This window comes from Solanum lycopersicum, chromosome 1 (assembly GCF_036512215.1).
Source record: "Solanum lycopersicum chromosome 1, SLM_r2.1".
NCBI lineage: Eukaryota > Viridiplantae > Streptophyta > Magnoliopsida > Solanales > Solanaceae > Solanum > Solanum lycopersicum.
The window spans coordinates 5,378,871-5,398,654 of record NC_090800.1 but is presented as its reverse complement, the minus strand read 5'-3'; the positions used below and the strand labels follow the sequence as shown (position 1 = coordinate 5,398,654).

General features: G+C 34.0%; 1 non-coding gene across 2 annotated transcripts; it reads left to right on the top strand.

The window, feature by feature from the left end:
- Positions 1 to 125: 125 nt before the first annotated feature.
- LOC101265470 (uncharacterized) lies at positions 126 to 18,900 on the top strand. Of its 2 annotated transcripts, none has more exons than XR_011220486.1 (6): positions 126 to 346; positions 12,540 to 12,636; positions 12,716 to 12,937; positions 13,050 to 13,081; positions 17,738 to 18,504; positions 18,593 to 18,900. It is a non-coding gene; the product is annotated as an uncharacterized protein (transcript). The 2 variants fall into 2 exon arrangements; XR_011220487.1 differs by having other exon boundaries at positions 12,534 to 12,636.
- The last annotated feature ends 884 nt before the right edge of the window (positions 18,901 to 19,784 follow it).

Here is a 19,784-nt window from a genome sequence, read left to right as displayed (position 1 = left end):
AAATAATTTAATTTGATTTGAAAAATTCAAACCAACCCGATTATGTATATCCTTACCATGATAGAGAGCTATCACAAAAATTTAAAAATAATATTAATTGTGTGGATAGTTCATTCAATGAATCTATAGCATACATGTATCGGATTAAGGCATGACTTAATTTTTATATCTAACTACGATTTGTATATTCTCTAACAAGATATTCTTCATATTTGTTGGAAGACACTCCAATACCCTTGTCTAAAGAGATCTTATTTTATATTATTTTATTTGCTATAAATTTTAAAACACGTTATTAGCATGATATTCTAATCAACTATGGATTTCAATTTCTTCAATCCGCAAGGTATGCATACTAATAACTCTTTTTATACCGTGAAATTTCGTTTACATAATCTTACATATATGTATTATATGTATATCGTATGCTCAATATCTTGTAGTTTCAAAAATTCATGTTATAATAAGTTTATTGGTCGTCTCCGTATCATAAGTTATTCAATGACTCAGACTCTATTCTACTTTGAATGATCTTAACTGCACTTATTTTATGTATTTAGCTGATGTAAATGATTTCATACGTTAAAGTCGAATGAGAAGATATATGAGCAAAACTAAAAATAGATAAATTACATGTTGCTTGTGTTCTAATTAAAAGGTATCTACAAGAAAAGTGTGAATTACATAGGAATTTTTTTGGAAATTCGTGAAAAAGTTTTTTTCTGCAAATTTTCATGCTATTCCTTAGAAAAATTCCCATGTAATTCACCTTATTTTCAATTACTATATGTCTACTTGCAAGTCGTTTCTTGAATTATTTTTGACAACATTGATAAAGAAAAATAAAATGTATCACGATGGCGTATATTGGATTTCCAAACAAGAACAAAATTTGTTTGTGTAACGCAAACATACGAAGTTTCCTAAATTCCTTTTAATGAAAAAAGCTAATATAAAATGATTTAATAATGAAAAGACTATGGGGTTGAAAGTTTAATGGATGACAGAATTGCTCAAAGTTTCAATAATACGATAGCAAGTTCAAACTCTTTTCTTATTATATATTGATTGGTTAAAAAGAGAAATATATATAAATATAATAACGTATTAGATTTGAAATGTTGGTCCTTTAGAAAATCTTCTTCTAAGTTATAGCATATGAGACAAACATTAATAACAGTAATATCTATCTTTCTAGATAATTTATTAATTCTTTCTGGTGATCATTTGTTCTAGCTGATCTTAGTATTGTTGTTGTTCTTTTATAAAACATTTTAAGTATTGCGCTTTGTCATAGATTTTAATATCTGATAATAAATACATATTTTAGGTGGTCCGTACACAATTGTGTAATCAATACTCCTTTCGTTTCAAAGGAGTGACATGTTTTAACTAGACATGGAGTATAAGAAAGTAAAAAAGAGTTCTGAATCTTGTGGTCCTAAATTAAAGTTATATTAAATATATAAAATTATTCTTTTATCTTGTGGCCTTAAATATGCCACGTGGAAATGTAATATTAAAATGTTACCAAAAAATAACTCTTTTTTTTTAAAATAAACTAAAAGAAAACGAGATTATTCTTTTTTGAAACGGCGCGAGTATTATATATGAATATTATTTTTAAAATTAGGATCAATCATGCACAAGTTGAAGATGGGAATTGAATTTCCTTTTTTGGTTAGATAGGATTGTCACTCTAGAAAGAGGTCTCCATTCTTCTCCTCATTCCACTTATTCTTTCACCATTTTAGAATGTCTTTTCTTAATTGTGTACATTAGATATTCAAATGACAACAATTTTCTTTCCTTTTGGCATTGTTTGGTCAAAAAGAAAATCAATTTGATCACTTTTCCATTTGTGATTTATTTTATCTTCTATTTCTAGGATAGGACCTTTAAATTTGCAAAAGTGTTTACTCCATGGGGATGTAGATGGGAGAAAGAGAACAATAATGTTACAAAGAGGAAGCTCAAGTCTATCCATCCATATTTTTAGTCTCAAATTATCAAAAAAAAAAGAAAGTGAAATTAATCTTTTTATGATCAATTTTGCCAACATCAATATATTATTTAAAAGAGGCTTAAGTCATATGCGGCCACTTAAAGTTGTCCGGAGATTTCACATGGACACTTCAACTACGATCTGTAGCTATTGAACCCCTCTAGTACTTCAGATTGATACCTATTTGACATTTTATTAATAATCAGCCCCAAATATTAAGTGAGTGAGATACACTCGCGATGACATGGCACAACAACAAATTAAATTATGACATATGTCATGTGGGTCAAAAATATTATTAAAAAAATAAGAAAAAGAAAAAAATATATTTTAAAGTTTAAAAAATAATTGTTAGGTAACCCTTTACAACCCAACCATCCACCCACCAAATAGTGTTCCCCTACCACGGTGCTGCCATCCATTGGAAACAATCCATCATTTTCTCTTCTAACTTAAATCAATTCCGGAAGATTGAGATTCAAAATAAATAAAATTACAACTGAGCAACGACGTTAATGGCGTTGTAACCTTGCTTTCTTTCACAAATCCATAAAAAATAATTTAGTCCAAGACTTGAAGAAGAAAAACACAACCAATTCATTCTAAAACTGAAGAAAAAACACGACCAAGCATATAGATTTGAAGAAAAAAAATGACTGAGCAGCGACGTTAATGGCGGAGATGATAGTGCCAACGACTTAAATGAGGAGGGATAAAAGAATGTATGAAGAAGAAGGTGTATGGTGGCGGCAGCAATGGTGACTGTCGGAGAAAGTGACTGTAACCTTCTTAAGGAAGAAGAAAGAGATTTTTTTTTTTAAAAAAATAATTAAAATGTCTAAAGATATGTTTTCACGCGCTCATTTTCCGTGAATCACATTTAAAGTGCCATGTAGGCAAAACGTGTTTAAGTGATATCAATTTAAACTACTAGAGGTGTTTAATAGGTACAAATCTCAATTTAGGTGTTCAAGTGAAATATGCAGACAACTTTAGGGTGCTGAATAGAACTTAAGCCTTTAAAAGACAATCCATAGATGACCATTGACCGCCACATCATTAATAAATTCATTTAGGTGTCATTTGGTTAGGAACAAGTTGCAGCAGTATAAGTTATTCTGGGTTAGCTATTCTAAGATAACTTATCCCACATGTATATGAAATGACTTATTCAATAACTATGATATAAATGGTGGAATAAATTATTCCAAACATGGCAACCAAACAAGATAATTTTTTTTATCACATCACTATTATTTTTAATCCCACACACCAAACAATTTCTTAGAAATATTAAAAATAAGATCAATATAAAACCTAAAGGTGGTTATCGAAGATATTTGTAAGCTCATCGGTGAAAAAAATTTTTTTAATACTATTTTCAATAGTTTAATAACGTTCTAAATCTTTTTCCGTTTCTATCTTTTCAAAGAGAGAAAAAAAGAAGAAGCTAGAATGCTCCAATCATAAAAGTAGAAGCAATCCAATTAATCATGACAACTCAACTAAACTAATTATTTTTTTTTATGCTAAGTTCATTTATTAATGATGACTAAAATCAAAAGTGACAAGCCGTCTAGATCTCTTGGACAATTAAACCAAGAAAATATTTTATCTACTAGTCAAAGGTGGATGACTCCACTTATTAAGGAAAAAAAAATTGATGTGATTAATGACATTTGTCTTTTATAACATTTTTTTTTAACTATAATGTTTAGTCAAGAAAATGACAAAAATCATAACACATGTTTAAAGATAAGCATAAAATAATTTAGTTGTTAACTATGTTTAGTCTCCAATTAGATATTTAGCATTTCATATTTATTAGATTCAATAGAAAAAGTGGATACAGAGATTTAAACAAGCAACATAAAAACTATTGTAGACATTAAAAAGATATAAGAGAGTAAAAGGGGCATTTGATTAAACTGGTAAAACTGGCTTATAAAACAGGTGTTAACATATCAGTGAACCATCGAGCTGTTGAACCATAATCAATAGACAAAGCTAAATGATCATGAACTGAACCACTTCATAGCTTATAAGCTGATCAAACTGATTTTTAAGCACTTCATAGCTTATCCATTGGGTCAACATGGTATTGAACCACAACCAATGACCATAGCAAAACGATTACGAAAACATATTTACAGACAAATGACATGCCTTTAAAACCTAGCAAGAACCAATGTAGGTTTGATGATGATTAAGAACACAGAAGATCAATTATAGAAAAGAGATTCATGGAGACTTCTTTGGAGAAGATGAAGATGGAATAACAGAAAGCTTCTCAGAATTGGATTGAATGAACTAAATGCAATTACATTTGTGACAACTCTTATTTATAGAGCTAAAGATAATTCTAGAAGAAATAACAAATCTAACTGATTCTGTACAGAAAGCAATTATAAAGTTGTGTAACTAATTTTTTTACTAACTCTAACAAATGTTAATTAATATACGTGTAAAGTAAAATTAGATAATATTCCCAATGTCCCCGTTCAAGTTGGAGGTGAACTGAGCACATCCAACTTGTCTAGAACATCAGAATGTTTAATCCCTGTAAGAGCCTTAGTGAGTATGTCAGCCAACTAATCATTAGTTCCAATATGATGCAAAGAAAACAGGCCTTCTTGAAGCTTAGCACGCACAAAATGACAGTTAATTTCAATATGTTTAGTTCTTTCGTGTAATACGGGGTTCCTGGCAAACAATCGATTTAACCAAGTCAATTCTCCAACTACTTTCCGAAGGGATTTGTATTCAGCTTCAGCAGATGAAAGTGAAATAATTTCTTGTTTCTTAGACTTCCAGCTGATTGGACTAGAACCTAGTAGCACAATGTACCATGTACTGATTTTTGCGAATCTGGGCAAGCACCCCAGTCAGAATCACAAAAAGCTTGAACCTTGTAATCATCAGTAGAAGTCATGAGTAAGCCCAATATTGGATCCTTCTTAAGGTACCTAAGCATGTGGTATACTGCTTTCATGTGAGGTTCCCTAGGATCTTGCATGAATTGGCTAAGGTGTTGAACCCCATAGGCAATATCCAACCTAGTATTAGTGAGGAAGTTCAACTTCCCAACCAATTTTCTATAAGAACTGGGATCAGAAATAGGCTGCCCTTCTTTGCCCTGATCTTAACCGATGCATCAAGAGGGAGAGGCAACACTGGTGTATTCAGAACAATGATATTCCTTGAGGAGATCAAGGATAAATTTTCTTTGTGAAATAAGAATTCCAACTTTAGTGTGTAGAGTCTCCAGAAATAAGAAATTGTGCAGCTTCCCTAGATTTTTAATTCTGAACTGGTTCTGTAGAAAGCTCTTTAGACTGTTAATCTCTTCAAGATCAGTGCCTATAAGTAGAATATCATCTACATAAACTACAATAAACCCAATAGAAGAGCCTTTCTTCTTGTAAAACAAGGAGTAGTCATTGAGAGAGTGAGTATGACCCCTAGACTCAAGAGTTATCGAGCTTTCAAACCAACTCAGTATTATGAACCTGTAATCCTTGTGGGACTGTCATATAAACTTCCTCATGTAATTCTCCATGTAGAAAAACATTATTCACATCTAGTTGGTAAATGTTCCAGTGCTTCTTCACATCAGTGGCAATCAAAGCTCTAACAGTAGTCATTTTGATGACAGGGGAGAATGTTTCTGTGTAGTCAATGACATAGTGTTGGGTGTAACCCTTCACAACCAGCCTAGCCTTGTATCTCTCTATGCACCCATCAGCTCTGTGTTTGACTTTGTACACCCATCTACAACCAATGACCTTCTTCCCAGGAGGAAGTGGCATAAGATCCCAAGTGTTGTTGTCATGGAGAGCAGATACCTCTTGCGTCATTGCTGCTTGCCATGCAGGGTTCATAACAACAACTTCATATGATGATGGCTCACAATCATTTGAGACACTTAAAACAAGAGCCTGACTATCAGGATATAGAAAAGTAGAAGTTTCATGGTGATGGTTAGAGAAGGAACCATGTTAGGAGATTGGAGTGGTGATGGTAGGTTGTGGTTTAGTACAAACATAGTCATTTAAGTAAGTTAGTGGTTTGTGAGGCCTGATAGATTTCCTGATTGGTGGTTGTTCAACAGGATGAAGTGAAGGATCTGGTAACTGGATTGGAGTTGTAACACATTCATTGTCATGATCACATTGTACATTATGTGGATTGAGCATAGTAGCAGAATTATCATTAGTAATGTTAACCACATAAGAAGGAGAGTGGTCGAACACAGGAAAGGATAGACTGGGAGAATTAGGAGGATTCATTTTATCAGGGAGAGAAAAAGGAAATACAGTCTTATGAAACACAACATCCCTGGACATATGGATTTTGTGAGTGACCAGATTCAATGTAGCCCTTTGTACCAAAAAGATATCCTATAAACACATGAGGAGTAGCTCTAGGATCAAATTTGGTTATGTGTGACTTAGGTGTGGTGGGATAACACAAGCAACCAAAGATTTTCATGTATGAATATTGAGGTTCTTTGTTGTACAATATTGAAAATGGGGACTTGTTATGCAATACAACAAATGGTAGTCTATTAATAATAAAGGTTGCTGCGAGTATGCACTCTCCCCAATATTTTGTTGGTAATCTGGATTGAAGAAGTAATGCTCTAGAAGTTTCTAGTAGGTATTTGTGTTTTCGCTCTACTACACCATTTTGTTGTGGTGTGTACGGACATGATTTTTGGTGAATTATACCTTTGGATTGTTTTATCGAAAAAATAATTTCGAAAAGAGTTTGTTTTATTTTTAGAGACATTTTCGACTTTTAGGAGTCGCCACTTAATTTTGAAAAGATTAAGAAAACTTATTCTCAAAAACAACTTAAAAAGGAAAAATCGTTTTAAAAATATTTTAGGGGGTTCGGGATTCATATTAGCGTCTTAGGAAGGTGTTGAAGGCACCTAAGACGCTCCGTTAAATACGATTATCCGGCGATTAACAATTTGACTATTTATTTTTATTTTTTGCAATCTTGAAGTTGAACTTATTAAAGTTTCATTTAGACAAATTACGAGTTTTGCAACATTTATTGTTTTAATATTCCGTTAAAGTTAAACTTTTTAAATTTTAACTCTAAGCAAACTTGTGAATTTGACATTTTATTGTTTTGAGATTCAGTTTTAATTTTTGAGTTCGATAAAGCGAAAGGTGTTCGGCGGGGTTGGAGTTTTCTAATCCTAGACTAACGGCACTCAAAACAAAAAGTAAACAAGTAGCAAAGAGAGATAGAGAGAGAGAAGGAGAGAGATTTGGGTCCAAGTTTTCGGGTTCTGTTCGCCTTGACCGAAACTTGGACCCATTGGGTTTCGACCCATTTCTCTTTCGTACCTGTCCTAGTCTAAGCATATGAAAATAAATGCGGTAAATAGAAACAACAAGGGCTTATGCCCATTACAAAGTAAATACACGACAAAATAAGGCAAGTCTTCTAGTTTGTTTTGGACTTTCTTCAATCTCCATGGATTTTCGAATCTGCACTTCCGTCTTGATAGGTTGACTCGATGAAGGAAATAATTCTGGCCTCCATGGCCCAAGGAAAATGCAAAGGGGCGAAGTCCATAGGACTCGGACAAATTTTCATGCAAAACCAAAAGACAAATGATTAAAATAAGCAAGGCTCCACATGTGTCGAAAAGCAACAGAATATTTTAAGTTAACAAGCCAAAGTCGGTGACTAACAAAAGACAAAAGAGGCAAAGGCTAATGAGACCGATCCTCCACACCCATATTAATAACATGCTGGACATTCACCGAACAAACCACTCACGCAAAATTGAAACAATTCATTTTGAAGGTATGGATGCAATCAGGGGGCTTGTTAGGTTGGCGTAGTCCATCTAAATACAACTTAGACATGTTTGTTTTGACAAACACAATAACAGGGAAGCCAACACCAATTAAGAGGAGAAGCGGACCATTATTTCTTCCACTTTCCAACCGCAAATGGGGAGTCTTTAGTTCTCTCAGAAATAACAGAACAACCAAAGAAGTTTTTTCCAACCGAAAATTGCTAATCCGATTTCTCACGCGTCGTTTTGTGCTCACTGCGTTGCTGCGTACGAGGCTGCAGCAGCAGGTGTCCGTTGCGAATTCTTCCCATCCACGCGCGATGGGGAGAGGAGAAGAGAGAGAGGAGGGAGCGAGCGTGGGGAGACGCGGGGGGGGGGGGAGGGAGATTGGCGTCTGTTTTTCTGGGAATGGGGTCGCGTGGTGGGGAAAGGGGAAAGAAAGGGGAAGCGGGTCGGGTGTGTAGGGATTTGGGGGAGGAAGAAAGGGTTGGGTTGTGTTTGGGTTGGGCTGGAGGGAAGAGTGGAGGAATTTGAGATTTGAGTTGAAATGGGCTTGGTTCTTCAAAATGAATTAAAAGGGAAAAAGAGTTGAATTTAAAAGATGGCCAATTGATTTAAAGTAAGACGAATTCGGCGTAAATTCATTAACGAGCTTACTTACCTAGTAATAAAATTTTAAAAATAGTGACTCACAATTTTAAACTAAGATGGACTGATTATCAAAATCAAAATATTTTGGGATGATTTTCGAATATACACAAGATATACCGGCTATATACACAACTATGTAAACACTATATCGTTATATTTTCACAAAATTATAAAACTAATTAATTTAAATTATTTGGAAAATTTAGGAAGCTCGATAATTAATTTATACCGTCGTGGGTCAAAATTGGGTGTCAACATGGATTAAAAGAAAAGAATGGATTCTTGGTTTACAAACTCCAAACCATTGTCGGATCTGTAATTTGAATTGTCGTTTGAAATTGATTTTCAACCATATTAACAAAATCTTTAAGGATATGCAGTGCATTACTCTTACAGCTCAACAAATGTGTCCAAGACATGCTAAAATCATCTACTAGTGTAATAAAATATTTGAAATTATCATGAGTGGAAACATGATAAGGCCCCATAGATCAACATGGAGTAATTCAAATATTTTGGTTGTGTTATGTGATTTGATTGGGAATAGTAGTTTGGATAGTCTTTCCATAGGGCAGATACCACAAGAAAAAGGTTGTTTGACAAAAACTTTTACAAGAATGGACGATATGTTTTGCTTTCATGAGATGGTTGTAAAGTAGGCACATAATGTAGAGAATGGGAAGCAACAATTTTATTATTCTGAATAGTTGTCACTACATTAGGAATGGAAGGACATGGAGTAGATGAGTATTTTACATTTGATAAAGGAGTATAGGAACATGAATGAGAATGACACATACTACATACTTTACTATCATTAGAGGTAGGACATTTATTGGAAGCAAAGCATTTCTTCTGTAGATATGTTGAGCAAAGAAAGTAGAGTCCATCTTGAGCTCTACCAAATTCCAGTGGCCTATCATTGAAGGGCCCTGCAAAACACAAGTGGAATTGGAGAATGAAGCAATACACTTGACGTGGATTGTGAAGGAATTGATTGAGATCAAGTTGTATCTGAAAGAGGGGATGAAGAGTACTTTGTACAATGTGATCATGGGAGCAAGTTTTACAGTTCCGACTTCAGTCACTTTTACCTTGTATCCATTGGGTAAGTTTACTAGCATGGGATATGGTAAAGTAATAATGTCTGAAAAATGATTTTTATTAAAGTCATGTGGTGTGTAGACCCTAAATCTAATATCCACAAATCAAATCCTGTTTTAAGACATTCATATGAAGGTTTGTCAAAATCAAAAGAAGAGTTACAAGTTATCATACCTGAAATCCACTTGCACCCTGATCTTCATTAGTTTCCCCTGTAGGACCCCTTTGAAATTGTTGTAGCAGGCTAAGAAGTTGTCCATATTGATCCTTAATAAGATTGGGACTTGAAATGTGTGGATGTTCATCAATGTGTGCTGCAGTGGTCTCATCATCAATCCCAAATGCATTTGCTGCAATGCCTTTCCCTTTGGCAGATCTATGGGGTTGATTGTTGTGAGGTTCAAACCTTTGATTCTGTGAATTATTATATCTGGTTTGGTCATTGCCATGAGTGTTGGTTTGGGGATAACCGTGAAGTTTAAAGCACTTGTCCCTGATATGCCTTAACCTTCTGCAATAATCACAGAATATTCTTGGTCTCCCATTGTGACTGCTAGTGGACGCAAAGTTTGTTTTGAACTGCTGCCTTCCTTCTGAAGATCCTGATGAACTGGCACTATTCATTGAGCTTGCTTCAGTAAACATTTGATTGTCAGACTTGAATTCTCGCTGTTTTTCATCTGGAACCAATAGAGCAAAAGCTTTGGCTATGTATGGCAAGAGATTCATCATTTGTATATTTCCTCTAATTATAATGTAGATTTAATTTAGCCCCTCCCTCCACAATTGCACACACAACTACACTGATTTTTAGTGTTCACATTGCTTAACTCTTCCCACAACTTCTTCATCCTAGTGTAGTATACAGTAATGTCAAGCACACCTTGACTTAAATCATTGATCTCCTTCTGAATTTGAAACAGCTTTGCCCCATTTGTTTGATCATAACGATCTTCCGACTGCATCCATAACTCCAAAGCATCACGAGCATACTCGACACTGTTAACGATATCCTTTCCAAGAGAATGAGAATCCAAGATATGACTATATTGTCACATCTTTCCCACTGTCGATATTGAGGTGAATTGAGATTTGGTCTCAGACATTTCCCAGAGATGAAGACTAACTTGTTTTTCACAGAGGGACCTTATCACACCTCTCCTCCAAGATCTATAACCCACTCCATCAAATGTTGCTTGAACTAGGAGTAGACTCGGGCTGTCAGATGGATGAATATACAGAGGTTTACTTACATGATAATGTTGTTTCCTGCAGAAGAGTTGTTTTTTGTAGAGTTGTTGCTATGCTCAGTGACTTCTACCATGCTGAACTGATTACAGATTAATTATACATGGAGATCTAAGATCATTGGTTACATATTTACAATGAACAATTAAAGATGGAGCAGCAAATTAAAGGATCCCATAAGAGCAACCTTCCTCTGGTACCATGTCGAATTGATGATTAAGAACACAAAAGATCAATTACAGAAAAGAGATTCATGGAGACTTCATTGGAGAAGATGAAGATGGAATAACAGAGAGATTTTCTGAATTGGATTGAATGAACTAACTGCAATTACATTTGTGACAACTCCTATTTATAGAGCTAAAAATGATTCTATAAGAAATAACAAATTTAAATGATTCTGTACAAAAAGAAATTAAAAAACTGTGTAACTAATTTGTAACTAACTCTAACAAATGTTAATTAACAAACATGCAAAGTAAAATTAGATAATATTCTCAATATATATCAACAATTTGAAAAAATCTATTCAATGTACATAACTATTTAAAGCTAAAATCAATGAGTTTTTGTTGGAGATTTAAACAAAGAAGGCTACACAAGGGGAGAAAACAAAAGAATTAGATCTTACTATGACAACAAGACGAATACGAACTAGAAAAAGATTCAGATGAATCCATTAGCTTATTTAGCAATGCACCTTTATAATCAAGAGAGTTGTTGCTCTTGTTCGTGGGCTTGAGCTGAAGAGGGCGAGGCGCGCGCCTTTGCAACCTGCTAAGTGGCCTTTTTATTATTGCAAATTCATCTTTTGGTGTAATTAAAGTTTGGAAACCAGGAAACTCATGTTCATCAACAACACGTTCCTCCATGATTTTGATTTCTTACGAGAATCGTAGTCTCTTTCAGAGTATTATTAGTATTATCTTCACTCTAGATGATTCATGAGGGGCTGTCCCCAAGAATTTATGGGGGGGGGGGACCAATAAGGATGTGTTAGTACGAAAAAAATTATTTGGAGTTTTCTTATTTTCAGTATGCCCCCATACTTCTAGGCAAAATTTATGTGATATATTAATGGGAACATGGTCCAACATATATGGACCTATGATACCTTTAAGTATGGTCTAAATGTTGATAAAATTGCATATTTGGTACTAATTTATAAACAAATGTTGTTTTAATTTATTTGGTAGGTTGTTTAGCTGGTTAGGGTAATGCGTGTATAAGTCGTGCATGCTTTTTAATTGTAATATTGGACAATACTTATAGATACCTTTAACGACTTTGAAAGTGGGAAGGCAGCCACTAGCACTGAGAAAGATTCTTAAGAAGCGCGATGAGAAGAGACTCTCATATTTAATTACATCGTAAAGATGGAATTCAGAAGTAACTATCAAGTAGAACCCTGAAACAATTAGATTTTGTGTAACACATAAAGAATGAAGAAAGTATTTTAATTAAAAAATTATCCATTTTTCTTTTAGACAAAAAATATTTAGCTCTATGCCATGTTTGTCTTTATAGCTTTCCACCCCATTTTACAGTGCACCCTCCTCTAAACAATCTATTTTTCTCTTAGACAAAATATTGAGAATTTTCCTGGTCAGTATACAAAGCTTATACACTGATTGTACATGATTATACATAGAATATACATATATTATACATCTGCAGAGTTTTTTTTGTAATCAAGCGTAGTTGCAGCCAACACAACATGGATCAATTGGGATATCCCTTGATAGCTAAACTCCAAAGATGACATTGAAGCAACACAAAGGGCCATTGAGTTTAATTTAGACTGGTAAGGATTTTGTTGTAATAGTAAATATGCTCACTCAATTTTTTGTTTTGATGGTGAAATGGTTTGTTACTGAATTCAGGTATCTTGAGCCTGTGATTCTTGGAAGGTATCCGAGTTCAATGGTAGAGAGAGTATGAAGCCGGTTGCCTAAATTTTTGCCAACTGAGTCTGCACTCGTCAAACGTTCCTACGATTTCATAAACATCAATCACTATACTACATGGTATGCTAGCAAAAACAAAACCAACATAATTGATGTTCTGCTCAATGACTGTTGCTGACTCTGGTGTTATTACCCTTCGTATGTCGTTGACAACTCTATTAACTGATTCATGATTCATTCTACTTATCGCGAAATTCATTGTTCATTAAAAACTAAAAATATTTTTTGGTTGTGCTATCGTATCTTGCAGCATTCAAAGGTATAAAGCCAATAGCAGACAGGGTATGTAATTTTGTATCTTTTATATCTTGAATTGGAACGATATTTATGTTCTGTTATACTATATGTTCTCTATAATATCCAAAAAGTGTACGTGCAATAATGATGATATTATATTACAGGCAAGTTCAATATGGTTGTACATAGTTACTCATGGTATTAGAAGTTTATTGAACTACTAATAGATTTCTTATGATCATGGAGCTAAAACTCCATTGTTGCATATCTCTGCAACTCTAAGGAATTTACCGATGAAAAATCTAGAAGAACAAGAAGAAGAAGACACAGAGAGTATTATTCATATGCACTGAATACAATTTTAGTTCCTATTTATAGGAATCATATTATGCTATGTATTCACACTTTAGGAGTTATAGTTAGTTATAACTAACTACAAGTGTCTTAACTACTTTCCTGACTCCTAACCAACTAACAAACTTAACTACTTATTGGACTATGTAATTCCAATACCCCCCTCAAGCTGGAATCTCTATAGACATTGAAGACTCCAAGTTTGTCTAACAGTCCATGATGTTGAGTAATTCCCAGTCCTTTGGCTAGAAGATCTGCTAGTTGTTCCTTTGTGTTAATATATTCTGTTTGTATCATTCCACTTTTGATTTTTTCCATCACAAAATGACAGTCAATCTCAATGTGCTTGGTCCTTTCATGAAAAATAGGATTAGCTCCAATTTGAATTGCAGCCTTACTATCACAGTGCAATTTTACAGGAATTATCACATTCACATTAAGTTCTTTTAGTACTCCAAGTAACCATGATTTTTGTGATACTGCAGCTGCCATGCTCCTATACTCAGCTTCTGCTGAACTTCTGCTGACTATATGTTGCTTTTTGGATTTCCAAGAAATGAGTAAATTCCCTAGCTTGATTACATATCCTGTTACTGATCTTCTTGTGTTTGGGCATGATGCCCAGTCTGAGTCACAGAATGCCTCCATTTCATTGCTATCTTCACTGCTAAGTAGTATTCCTTATCCTGGGCATCCTTTAATGTATCTAACCAATCTTAATGCAGCTTCCCAGTGAGACACCTTAGGTTTTTGCATGAACTGTGATAAAACTTGTACTGCAAAACATATATCCGGCCTAGTAGTTGTCAAATATAACAATCTACCAATTAATCTCTGATATGTAGTAACATTTGAATATAAAGGATCATCTGTCTTTGCAATGACTTCATCATATTCAACAGTAGTTAATTTGACACCTGACTCTAGAGGTGTGCTTGCTGGTTTTGAACCTCCATGACCACAGTCTAAAATCAACTCCAGTGCATACTTTCTTTGACTGAGAACAATACCATTTTTTGATCTTAGTATTTAAATACCAAGAAAATACTTTAGATCACCAAGATCTTTCATTTTGAAGTTACTATGTAATGTAGCCTTTAGATCCTGAATCAAAACACTACTATTTCCAGTTACAAGAAGATCATCTACATAGATCAACATTGCTGCAATATCACTTCCAACTCTCTTTGTGAAAAGAGAATGATCATAAGAACTTTGAGAATAACCAGCAATAACTAGATCCTCAGTTAGCTTAAGGTTCCATTGCCTAGAAGCTTGCTTCAAGCCATATAAAGACTTCAACAATTTACAGACTTTGTTCTCCCCCTGCCTCTGAAATCCCTGAGGCAAGTCCATGTATACTTCTTCGGTGAGATCACCTTGAAGAAAATCATTATGGACATCAATTTGAAAAAGAGGCTAACCATGGGATGCTGCAACACTAATCACAGTTCTCACAATGACCATTTTAGCCACTGGAGAAAAGGTTTCATAATAGTCCAATCCTTTTTGTAGATTATAGCCTTTGGCAACCAACCTAGACTTATATCTTTCCACCTCACCATTGGCCTTAAGTTTAACTTTATAAACCCATTTTGAACCAATAGGATGTTTACCAAATGGAAAATCCACTATTGCCCAGGTATTGTTTTGCTCTAAAACAGCTACTTCAAACTGCATTGCATCTACCCATTGTTGATGTTTGGATGCTTTCTTGAAGCTGGTGGGTTCCACTATAACTGAGAATCCCTTGATAAAGCTATGATAAGATGGTGTCAAGAGTTTATTGGACAAATTATTAGCAATAGGATATAAACAATTCATATTGGACTTAGTTGAAACTAAGTAGTCCTTATGCCAAAGAGGAGGCTTAGAAGATCTGGCAGTCCTTCTAGCTGGTGCAAGATCACCATCACTTGTGATATCATTATGTTGTGGCTCCAACATATTATTCTCAAAAGAAGGAGCATGATGTGCAACTTAGATTGTATAGGATTGATCAGTGTCTCCTCAACATGTTCCTCAACAGAATCTACAAAATTTGGAGATATATTAGCATCTGCATGATCAAACACGTCCATTTGTATGGGAACAGTATGATCTGTGAATGATGATACTTCTTCTGTAGTAAAATCTTTGAAAGGAAATGAATTCTCCATGAATGTAACCTCCCTACTTACTGATATAACATGAGTCTCCAAATCCATGACTTTGTATCCTTTTTGTGTCTCTAAGTAACCAATGAAGACTAATCTTTTTGCTCTTGGAGAAAATTTATCTCTCCTTGGCAAAACTGATACAAAACATAAACATCCAAACACTCTCAAATGTTCTAGATTAGGTGCTCGTTTATATAGAAGTTCATATAGTGACTTCCCTTACAGTACAGTTGTAGGCATTCTGTTAATCAGATAAGCTGCAGTTTTAACACAATTTCCCCAAAATTTGATAGGCATTTCACTATGAAACTTCAGTGCTCTGGCTACATTTAATATGTGTCTGTGCTTTCTTTCAACAACACTATTTTGTTGAGGTGTATAAGCACGTGAACTTTGATGAACTATTCCGAGAGAAGAAAACAAAACACTACATTTAGAGTTAAAAAACTCAGTGCCATTATCAGTTCTTACAACTTGTACTTTAACACCAAGTAAATCTACTGAAATCATCAACAATTGTCACAAAGTATTGCTTATTATCATGGGTAAGAACTTTGTAGGGTCCCTAGAGATCAATATGAAGAAGCTAAAAAAATATGAGTTGACTTAGAATTACTTGTAGGAAAACTCAATCTACTTTGTTTTGCCACTGGACATATATGACAGCAACTGTATGTGGTGATGTTGAAGTACTTCTTAAGAGAAGGTATTTGTTTCATAACCTCGATAGGTGGATGTCCAAGTCTGAAGTGCCACAAGTCAGTCAAATTTGCATCCTTTATTGATGTTGAAGCTGAATTAACCCTTGCTCTAATAGTACCTTGTAGTAAGTATAAACCATCAACCTCTTTACCAATCCCAATCACCTTGCCACTGTAAAGTTCTTGCAATACACAAAAGTAAGGAAAGAAACTCACACTACAAGATAATTCCTTGGTGAGTTTTGCCACAGATAGTAAATTGAACTTAAAGTCAGGTACATGAAGTACATTCTTCACTGTCTGATTTCCAAATATGACTGAATTGCCTGTATGTTTCACTTGAGCTTTGCTTCCTGTTGGCAACTGAATTGTACTCGGGTGTTCATTCCTTGTGTTTTTCAATTCATACATGAGCTCCTCATATGAAGCAACATGATGAGTAGCTCTTGAATCAATTATCCAGTCATATGCTGAGGATTTAGTCTGTAAAGAAGTATTACCTTTCAAGTTAGCCTTGCAGTCACTTTGTTCTTTGTTGTGTAATAAATTCTTCATTTGATTGTACTCTTTCTTTGTGAATTCAGACTCCTCCTTCTGTTTATCTACTGAAGCATAGTTAACATATGGCTTGAAATTACCAGTGTTGTTGTAAACATTACTGTTATAAGTTCCATGTGATCTAAAACCTTCAGTATTGTTCTGATATGATCCACAAGAATCTGATTGCTTCCTCTTGGTCTTGAAGTCAGAAGGATATCTACCAGCTTGTAACACTTTTCAGTTACATGATTTTTGAAACCACAAATCTCACATCCAGTATTATTATTGCCTGGTAACACCTTCTTCCCTTTGAATCCTTGTCCTTGTCCTCTTCCTGCCATTATAGTAAGTGGCTCTTTGTTTGAATCCACTACACCTAATACTCTTTGACTTTCTTCTTGAATAACAGTTGCATAAGCTTGGTTAATGCTAGGTACTTCACTTTTCAGCAACAAATCACTTCTCACATGACTGAAAGACTCATTTAACCCCATCAGGAACATCATAAATCTTTGTTGATGTAGATGCTCAATATAAGGCTTAGCGTCATCACATTTACATGATGGTGAGGGTACTAATACATCAAACTCATCCCATAAATCCCTCAATTTATAATAAATAATACTCTGTTACAGAATTCGTACCTTGCTTTAATGTGGCCACTTCTGTCCAGAGTTGATAGATCTTAGTGAGATTAGACTTATCGAACCTCTCCTTGAAATCTTCCCAAACTCGTTTTGCATTAGATGCATATACTATTGTTGTCAACATATTGTTTGTTACTGTGCTACTAATCCATGAAAGAACTACTTCATTGCATCTTTCCCATTGAACTGCTAATTCATCCTTGTACATGCTCTTCAAGCAAGTTCCATCTATGAAGCCTATCTTATTTTTCACCAACAGTGCTAATCTCATCGCTCTGCTCAAAAAACCATAATTCTCAGGTCCTGTGAGTTTTGTTGTGATCAATGCTACACCAAACATGTCTGAAGGCTGCAGATGAAGTGGATGATTATGTCCAAGCGTTGCTACAGTAAGTTCTGCCATGGCTATAATCTGAACTTCAAAAAATTACTTTGCGAAAAGAAAAATTTGAAATCAATCTAGTCCAAGTTTCGCCTGCTCTGATACCATAATAGATTTCTTATGATCATGGAGCTAAAATCCATTGTTGCAGATCTCTGCAACTCTAAGGAGTTTACAGATGAAAAATCTAGAAGAAGAAACAGAGAGTATTATTCATATGCACTGAATACAATTTTAGTTCCTATTATAGGAATCATATTATGCTATGTATTCACACTTTAGGAGTTGTAGTTAGTTATAACTAACTACAAGTGGCCTAGCTACTTTCATGACTCCTAACGAACTAACAAACTTAACTACTTATTGGACTATGTAATTCCAATAACTACATCAAGCAAAAGTATGAGAACCCTCTAATCATAATCACTGAAAATGGTAAGTTTCTTAATCTATAATGTAGCTACAAAAAAAGTGTGAATTACATGGAGATTTTCTTGGGGATTAGTATAAAAATTTGTAGAAAAATAAGTTTCTTATGGTTTGAGCCTCTTATTTTGATTTATTAAACTGTTACATGAATGGATGATTCGAATAACATATTTACATCGCGAGAACATACTCTTAAGGATACAAAAAGGATCAATTATCACAATGACTATCTTACTAATCTGCTAGCTGCTATCAAGTAAGTTATTCGTGTCTAAAATCCTACTTGATCAACAAATTTTAAAGCACAACATATTCATTTGATATCTATATTGGTGAATATGCAGAGAAGATAGTTGCAATGTGAAAGGATACTTTGTGTGGTCTTTGATAGATAACTGGGAATGGGCAGCTGGATTTTCGTCGAGATTTGGTCTTTATTATGTGGATTACAAGGACAACCTCAAGAGATATCCTAAAGATTCTGTGAACTGGTTCAAGAACTTCCTAGAATTTGCTTAAAATGATACATGTTACATACAAGCACCATATATGCTTAAGTTCCACGCATAAAAAGGCATAACACGATGTATACAAACATTTATTCTTTCACAATATCTTATTGTCATCCAATAGGTTCCACTCAGTTTGCTCATACATAGGTTGTTTGGTATATCCTACGAGTTCTGTTATTGCTCGATCACTTCCGTTTCTGCTATTATGTGATTAATTTGTACTCAAATTCAATTGGATCATCCGTTCAAACAAGCTCAAGATAGGCATTTTGAGCTAATTTTGAGTTTTTTAGGAGTCAGAGTAAAGACTTAGTAGTGTGTTGTGCTAGTTGAGTCCTCCCTGTACATTCTAATCAGCAAACCTCCTTCGTTGGAAAATCATGTTATATATACTCCTGGACGGTTTAAGGCCCAAAATTTAAGGGATCCCATTTTATAGTAACAAGAATTATTACAAGTTATTTTTTAAAAAAAAATAAAATAAAATTATACTGTCTTTTAGTTCATTTTGAAACATTAAAGAATGTTTTGTTTCCTCTTTGTCAAATTTTAATTAATTAATCTTTCCACATGACATGTTTATGACCACAAGATTAAATTTTTTTTTGGTGTGTGTATATATATATATATATATATAATTTAGCTTAAGACCACAAGATTTGAAAATCCTTATTTACCTTTTAAGTTTCATGTCAAATCAAAATTGGGCAAAAGATTAAAACTTATAGAATACTATTTATAGAAAACTAACCTTTTTAATTAAGAAAAAATAATAATTTTATATATCAAAAATAATTTTAAATATATTAACAATTCTACATCTTAAAAAACTAGAAGAGTAGATTTTATATTAAAAAAAATAAAAAATGTATAATTGCTAACTGCTTAATACTTGGAAACTAGTCTATAATAAAAAAAAGACAAATAAAAAGAACATGGTCCAAGTTTTATTACCACTTTAATTCACCCTTAAAAATAACATAGTAGAGTCAGAATTCTGATGTCAAAATTATTTAAGTTAATC